The sequence below is a fragment of the Arachis hypogaea genome, chromosome 14, assembly GCF_003086295.3.
Source record: "Arachis hypogaea cultivar Tifrunner chromosome 14, arahy.Tifrunner.gnm2.J5K5, whole genome shotgun sequence".
Lineage (NCBI taxonomy): Eukaryota > Viridiplantae > Streptophyta > Magnoliopsida > Fabales > Fabaceae > Arachis > Arachis hypogaea.
Window position 1 is genome coordinate 115,396,808 of NC_092049.1, and position 8,744 is coordinate 115,405,551.

Sequence of the window (8,744 nt, forward strand, 5' to 3'; positions counted from 1 at the left end):
TTTTTTACAAAAGAATATGCTACCAAAATAATCAAATTTTTTATATCAGCCTATTTTTTTTCATTAACACCAAATATGTATTTTCATACGGTGATTAATTTTTTGTATTTATGTAATATAATTTAACTTTTATAATAAATTAATTATTGTTTACAAAATTAGTTGCTTCATTTTAGGAAAAAAATCTGTCAGATATTTCATTATTTACATTAAAAATTTTATTTACAAACTTGAATTTGCTGCTATAATTCTTCCAATTTATCAAGAATTATGTCAAGTTATTTGCACCAAAGCCATTATAAATACCATTGAAAATAGTTGAAACTTTATAGTAATTTATCAATCTTGTGTGTTCTGATCTCTAAATCATTTCATGTCTAATGGGCAATGGTTCCTTTCTCTTGTTATGCCAAGAGCAATTGCTTCATTTCGTATATTATTTCTTAACGTTATATGCATATATGGTAGTTAATATATCGAAAAAAAATTATCAAATCAAATCAATAAAGTACCAAATCATTCTACTAGATTGGAGAAGGTAAGTTATCAAGTAGCAAATTATTTTTTGTAATTATTTTCATAAATTTTAGTAACTAGTTCAACATGTTAATTATATCATTTATGTTTTTCTTTTGAATTGAAGGAAAAGAAGCTCTGATCTCCATCCTAGTTTCAAAATATTCTATGAAATCTTAACGGTTCCTAGCTATCTTCGAAAAGAGACAGAAGAAAAGTGAAGTTGTATCTCTTCAAGTATCCTTTAATAGTTGACCTGCGGTTTCACCAAATAATTCCAGTTTCTCTCAATGATCAAATGTTTGCTTGGTAGTAATATAAGAAGATCAAATGTAATCTCTAATGGCTAAAGTCTTAACATTCTTTCATTATATGTAGTTTTTGAAAATTCCATTGCGATGCAGAAAAGAGTAGAAACCCTAAGAAATCATATATAATTATATACCATTCCGTGAACTGAATTCTATTATATCAACTACAAGTTGTTAGACTATGCTACCATTTTTTGTTGCTACTATCACTATAATAAGTCTACGAATAAAATATTATTAACTGCGGAATTCATAATACACAACAAAAATAATAAATAATCAATAACATATATATATATATATATTGTGTTTAAGATTTTGTTAAAACATCATAAAATAAATATAAACATTTGAAGGCATTTTTATTTATCTATATATCTATTTTATTATATAAAAGTCGAATTTTTGCATTTAATGATAGAGTTGACATGACATATTTTTTAGAGTGTTTTTTAATTTATTTTTTTAACTTATTAAATATAATTTATTATAATAAATTAATTATATCAATTAACTTATTTGATTAGATATTTAAATATCACACACTTTATTATAATTTATATCAATTTATTTTAATATTATTTTTTAATTTATTTCTTTTAATATTCTGGTAGTATTTTTAATTTATTAAATCAAATTAATTATACTAATTATGTGTATTACTTAAATAATTTGATTAATTTATTAGTCATTAAAATAATAAATTTATGAATAAAATAGGCAACTGAAATATTTTCAACTAATAATTAAATCAAATCAAATTATATGTATTGGGCCAAATTCAAATAATGTGAATTAAGGACTAAACTAAAATAAGATAATTTTTTACTTATTCAAATTGAATATAATAAAATAAATTAATTTCTTTACATAATCATAATTTTTTGGTCTTTTATATATAAATAGCCAAACAAAATTATAAAAATTATCATTTTTATCGCTCTTGCTATTTCAACTATTCTTTTTTTTTTCTTTATGTATAATTTTTTTATGTATAAATGTACTCAAAATAAGAAGGTATGAATGAGTATTTTATTGATTGTTTGTTTGACAAATACTATAACTTGAAAATGTTTCAATTTAGACATTCTACCATTGCCAATGGAAGTTGAACCTGTAGCAATTCAAGGGTGGCCAGTGTATTTTTCATAGTATTGGATAAAAGAATATTTGTTAAAATAAATATATCCATTGTAATTAATTTTTTTTGTCAATTTATTATCTTTTACATAATAAACAACATCCACATTGAATATATTATTTTCATCAAAAGCCAAATATAATTGGTTGATAATTCTGTATAAAAATACTCCTGTGGTGAGTAAACACCATATCGTTAACTCGCTAAAGTTAATTCTCCTATTATTATGCCGATGTATAGCATTATTATATGAAAAATGATTATATTACATTTGTTTTCAATAAGGTGGGCGAGCTTTTAGGCCTAATCACGGTTAGAGTCGAGGAAAGTCAGAAAAATGTTAATAATGCAAACACTCTTTATTTTTAATACCCAAAAATAATAATAAATATATAAATTAAAACTAATATTATTTCGTACAAAATAATAAAACATATAGTATACTCAAAGCATATGTCATTTGTATCGACTATTATTGTTTATTGGTTACGTTATGACAAATCTGATTTAAAAAAATTAAAATTAACTTAAATATACACAATACTATTCCATGTCTTCCATTTTATTTTATCATCATAAAAAATAATATATACTAAAAGAAAATCTCATCCTTTTACCAATGGTTCTTCCATTCAATAGTTTCTTTAAAGGAAAGATAGATATTTTAATTTGTTCTTTTCAGTTTTTGGGTATGTATATATAAACGACTCATAATAATATTGTGTTTGGCAAGAATGAGTTCCGTTACACATCCAAGCAATTTTACATCCAAGTCATTTAGTTTACGCTGGGCTTCGTCTTCTTCTTCTTTTTTCTCCTCCTCCTTCTTCTTCTTCTCCTTTTCCTTTTTTCTCATCTTTTTTTCCTTATCGTCATCATTACCACCAAAATACCACCACATCCATCTCCTCCTCCTCCTGTTTTTTTTTATTTGGATTTCTTTAATCTCCTCCTTCCTTTTCTTCTTCCCCTCCATAATCATTATCGTCAACACCAACAACATCAATATTTTGCTAACATCTTTATTGATTCTGATTCTCTGTAGTGATTGAATGAACTGAAAATATTATCAAAATAGAACCATTGTATAATACCAAATGAACAAAAAATGGTCCATTATATAAATTTTGAATTCAGAAACACTTGCGTCTAGAATGAACTGAAAATTAGCTCAAAATGAAGAAACCATTGCATAATACCAACAAATTCAATAATAACGATAACGATGATACGTATTAGAAGAAGACAATGACGATGATGATGATGATGATGATGATGATGATGATGGAGGAGAAGGATGAAAAGGAAGGAGGAGACAAAATTCCAATAGGAGGAGGAGGAGGAAGAGGAAGAGGTGTTGTTGGTGATAACGGTAACAAAATTGAAAAATAATGAAAAAGAAAGAGAAGAAGAAGAAGATGTAGCATCCGGAGTGAAGAAGAGCGTGAATTTGAAACAAAGCGCAAGGGGGAGAAGAAAACGGGAAAAAGAAATGCATAACTCAAATCACTTGGATATAAAATTGCTTGGATGTGGAAAATTACTCGGCAAGAATATATAAGCTTACACCGTTTGAAGAACGGGTGAAAAATGTTTTAAAACGAAAAAGTTATGCTCGTTGGAAGTTTGGTGTGCGAAAGACAATTCTACAACACTTAACAGCTTTTGGCATTTTTGGGAGGCTCGCGTACTCGGGGGTACACGCGAGGGCCGTTTGGTTTGGCCAGACATGCTCGCGTATGCGGGAGTATGTTGCATACGCGAGCTGGAAAAATTTACACTTCCGCGTACGCGGGACATGGTTCACGTACACGGGATCCTGTTTTTCAGCAACATTGTATTTTGTGGATTTAAACATGATTTTAAACCTCTAAACTTCTATTTCTACTTTCTAAAACCCTAAAACTTAGTTCTAGGCATAGTGAGGGTGTTAAACCTTGAGAGGGAGTTAACTTAACACATAAGAAAGGTTTAGAGTAATGAATTGTGATTGAGGAAGTGAAGAAATAATGGGTTATTGTAAGTGAATGTGATATGTGAGGTAGTAGGCAGTGGCGTTATTCACTTGAATTTAATTATAGAATTTCGAATAATTATGAAAGAATTGATATGATAATGAATTGTTGAATGAGAAACCTGGATAGTAGCAAGGATTGTGGTTCATCCCGCTTGTTCCGGGTCAATGTTTGAGATTTGATAATAATGATGATTGATTATTAATTGAATAAATGTATGTTTGAGATACCTAGGCAGTAGTAAGGATTGTGGTTCGTCCCGCTTGCTCCAGGTCAATGATTGTGATACATGGGTAGTAGAGCAGTAGTGACCATGGATTATTCCATTTACTCCAGGATGAGCTTTTAAACACCCGCTTGGGTAGTAGCCACAGTAGTCGTTATTCCACTGGCTCTAGGTTAAGCGGGTAGTAGCAAGGGGGTTGTAGCTCAAACTCACTTGCTCCGCAATGGGTGTTTCTATCCATGGTTAGCTACCAGGACATGTCGGGTTGGCTATATAACCAACAGATGATATCATCAGCCATAGGGCAGACATACAGCACATGCATATGTGTATTTTGTTTGATTGTACATTTAATTGGGCTTGCCTATGTGATTACTATGCTTACCTGTTATATTTGCTACCTGCTGTAACTATATCTTGTTTGTGTTTATCATTATTTGCTTGTTTGTCTGTGTGGTTTCACTGGAGTTTGGAGGATTGGAAGAAGGTGGGGGATTGAGGGTTTTAGTTAGAGTCTGACTAAGTCTTAGAACCTTAGAGAACTACCCTACTTATGGCTTACAAACTATAATCTTTAAGATTTTAAATATGAGTGTCGAAGTTCCAGGATTACTTCTGGCTTTTCCGGGATATTATATGTTAGTTATGTGGGTACCGTTACCATGCTGAGAACCTCTGGTTCTCACCCCATATAATATTTGTGGTTTTTAGATGCAGGACATGAGGCACCTCGCTGAGGCATTCTGGAAGTTTCTGAAGCGAAGAACTCTTGCCTTATGTCTTTTTGACACTCCCTTTTTATTATTCACATATATATCTTACGTGTTTTCATACGCAAGTTTTCTATTTTACGTGAGCGTTACGACTTTTGTTTTAAACTTTTCTTTACAGGCTCCTCGTTATAAAATTTCTTTAAACTATTATTATGTATATATTTTACTTTTTGAGGTCGTAATACCTCACCACTTCAGCTTTACGACTTATGTATAAAGTTCTGTGTGGTAGGGTGTTACATTTTACATAATAAATAAACAAAAAAGTACTTTTATATTATTATACTAAAATATAATTGATAGATAAAAATATTTTTTTGTATGAGATATTTAAACATAAAATTATTTTTACTTTTCTAAAAAATTTAAAAAAAAAAGATAACTCGAAAAAAAATATTTTCTTAGAAATTCACCTAAATAAGTCTTTAGTATTGAACTTTTAAGCAAGAAAAAAGAAACACTTTTTTTTTATGGTAGAATGCAATAATACTAATATATAATATAAAGGGTGGAATTTAATATAAAGCAAGACATTAATTACTATTATTCAACTTGTTCATTTTTTACAATAAACTTTATAAAAGCCGTTGCCCCAATAATAAAGAAAATCATCTTATTTAATGCATTTTGACTTGAAAATTTATTCTAAAATTTTGTTTTTTGTCCTTCCATATTTGCCTGGAATAATGTCAACTTCTATTCTGTAGAACCATTATAAATAGGATGATTGAAAACTTTGAGATATCATATCATTTGTTAATCTTATGTATTCTCTAAATAGTTTTAGGGCTAATAATGGCTCCTTTCCCTTGCTAATGCCATGCCAAAAATCATTGCTTAATTTCGATGGTTTTTTAATATCATATACAGAGATGGTGATCGTAACAACCATGATAATATCAAATCAAGTCAATAAAGTACTAAAACCTTTTATTATTATTTTTGAAGAGGTAATTACATTTTCTTTTAATTTGGTTGCTATACACATGTTGTATTATAAATAGTTTCTTGTCACTTTCATTAAAAATTAAAATAGCTGGAGCAATATACATGACTTATGCTTTTCTTTTGAATTCAAGATGTCTTAGGTTGAAGGAGTCCTTACAATTTACTATCTCAAGCATTACCTTTTGCAGATCCATCCCTTTCTTCCAATAAAATTTATCTTTTGATTAAGATAAATGTGGTGATGGTGGCATTGGTAACAATAGCAATAGTAGCAGTAGTGGTGGCATTGCTAGCTGTGATGGTGGTGGCGGAATCATTGGAGGAAAGAAGGACTAAAAATAAGTGAATGTATAAAAATATATGAGTAAAATTAAATATAAAATCAAATTTAAATAATAAAGATAAAATTAAAATTTATTTTAGGTATTCAAATAAAATTGGACAGCCTCTTTATTAGCTGATGATGAACATATGGTTCAAGAATGGAAAAAGAAAATTTTCTATGATTTAAGCAAAGATTTTTTTCATATCTACATGCATTTCTCATACAAAGAATGTATCTATATGAAAGAAGAATTATGGAAAATTTAGAATAAATATTCAAGTCTAATCATTTCATTAAGTTCCACTTCTTCATTGTATATTTTTATTATTTTTTGTTAACTTTAATACATACTACAAGAATAATGTATCTATATGACTTGACTTTTTTATTTATAGCTTGAGATATTGATATTACATATTAGCAAAGGAAAGACTAAAAAACATTTTATTTAATTCTATAAAGGATTTTACAACACAATCTTCACGTACAATCTTAAAAATTTAAAATTTACACTCGTTACCGAAAATATATGGTTTTTCTAAATCTTTTCATCAAATCATCATGCATCAATCTTCTTTAGGATCTTGAAGCAAAATAGTATCACCACTGTCTCAAAATCTTTGAACTCAGATCCAATATTTTCTATTGATCTGCACATCATATATTACTTCCTTCGCATGCAAAAAATAAAATAAAATAAATTCCAAACAAAATGAATTCAGTCACAAGATAAGCTTATGAGTAAAGGATCATCAAAATTGGTATATCTGACAATTTATTTAGGAACTTAGCACCGTACCATAACGATATTTTTGGTCTGCACAAAATTGAACAAGCCGGCTAATTATCGTCTAGTTAGAATATATTATAAAAATTACACATTTTAATTTAATGCATTGAAATAGTAAAATATTACTATATATATAATTATTCAATAATATCTAATTTTAGAGTATTAATTCACTATTCACATGATAAGTGTGAAAAATAATTATTTTATATTAATATTACAATATATAATTAGATATACGTGTAATATTTTTCTCAAAGCATGGGTTTTGCCGGACAAAGTTGCCATTCAAAGGCTATTGTCGGCATTTCTATTCTTAAAAGTATAACCACATTTTGTAAGTCAATTTCTCGTCTCGAATTCTTCTCTTTAATCCATTTTTTTAGATTGTTGTTAACATATATACTCCACCCAAAAAAGGGAGATGGGACTAAAATATCCTATCATTAGTTAAACGTTTCCTTCGACATTGCCATTAAAAAATGAGTAACCTCTCACAAAATATTTACAACAAATTCTTAACAAAAACAAACATACAAAAAGACATTATCAAAACAAAACAACCACCACAAAACAAACAACCATCTTGCTCCTCATAGCAACTACATTCAAAGCCAATCCATGCCTCTGCTATGATTATCAAGATTGAATACCCTTCTTTCATGTTGTCTTGTATTCCATGCCATTTTCCCTTGTTCCCAGTTCACTGATATGCTCTTATTAACTAAAGTCAAGTACTACCTAAGTTCCTCACGTTGAACTCATTAATCCTCCCAACATTAAAGCCTTGAATACTTCATAATATACACTTTTATTTGTAAGACTCCGAATATTTAAAATTTAAAATAATGAGTTAATTATGCTTTATTATAATTGTTTAAGATTTTATATTTAAAAAATTATTTCACTAGAAATACTTAAGTCAAATTGATAATGCTTTGAATTTAAATTAATTAGGGTTCGCATAATTTTTATAATAATTGGGTATTTTTTATTTAAAATTTAAAATTTTAGTAATTAAAAAATATGAAATTTATATGATTTAATTTGAATAATTGAAATTTGGGGTTTAATACTTTAATTTAATGAACAAAGAACATTGATCAGATTTTTTCTACTTTTAAATTAGTGGTTATTTTAAAATAACTTATAAGTTGACAAATAAATATTATATTTCAAAAAGAATTTTAATTTTATAAATTTGATTCTAATTATTTATTTGTCTAATTTTTATAAAATTTTCAAACCACCTTTATCCCTATTTTTCCAAGCAAAATCCTAACCATAAAATTCAAATCACACACCCTCACAAAAAGGAGAAAAAAAAAAAGAGAAAGGGAGACCAGAAGCAGAGAGTGATGCCGAGGGAGAAGGAAAAGAGGAAAGGGATGGCGCTGGCGAGGTTGGGAGCCGCCGTCACCATCGAGAATCAGAATATATATATATATATATATATATATATAGAGAGAGAGAGAGAGAGAGAGAGAGAGAGAGAGAGAGATGTTAAAGGACACGATCGAAGAGAGGAAGGAGGGATGTCTCGCCGCCATCGTGCTCTGTTGCCACAACGCCACTGTAGCTGTCGCAGTCGACACCGCCGCAGTCGTTGATGCTAGTCGAAGTCATCATTGCCGCTATCACAGAATGCATGTAGAGGAAGGAGGAAGGGATCATCCACCACTGCCACGACCACCCCTGA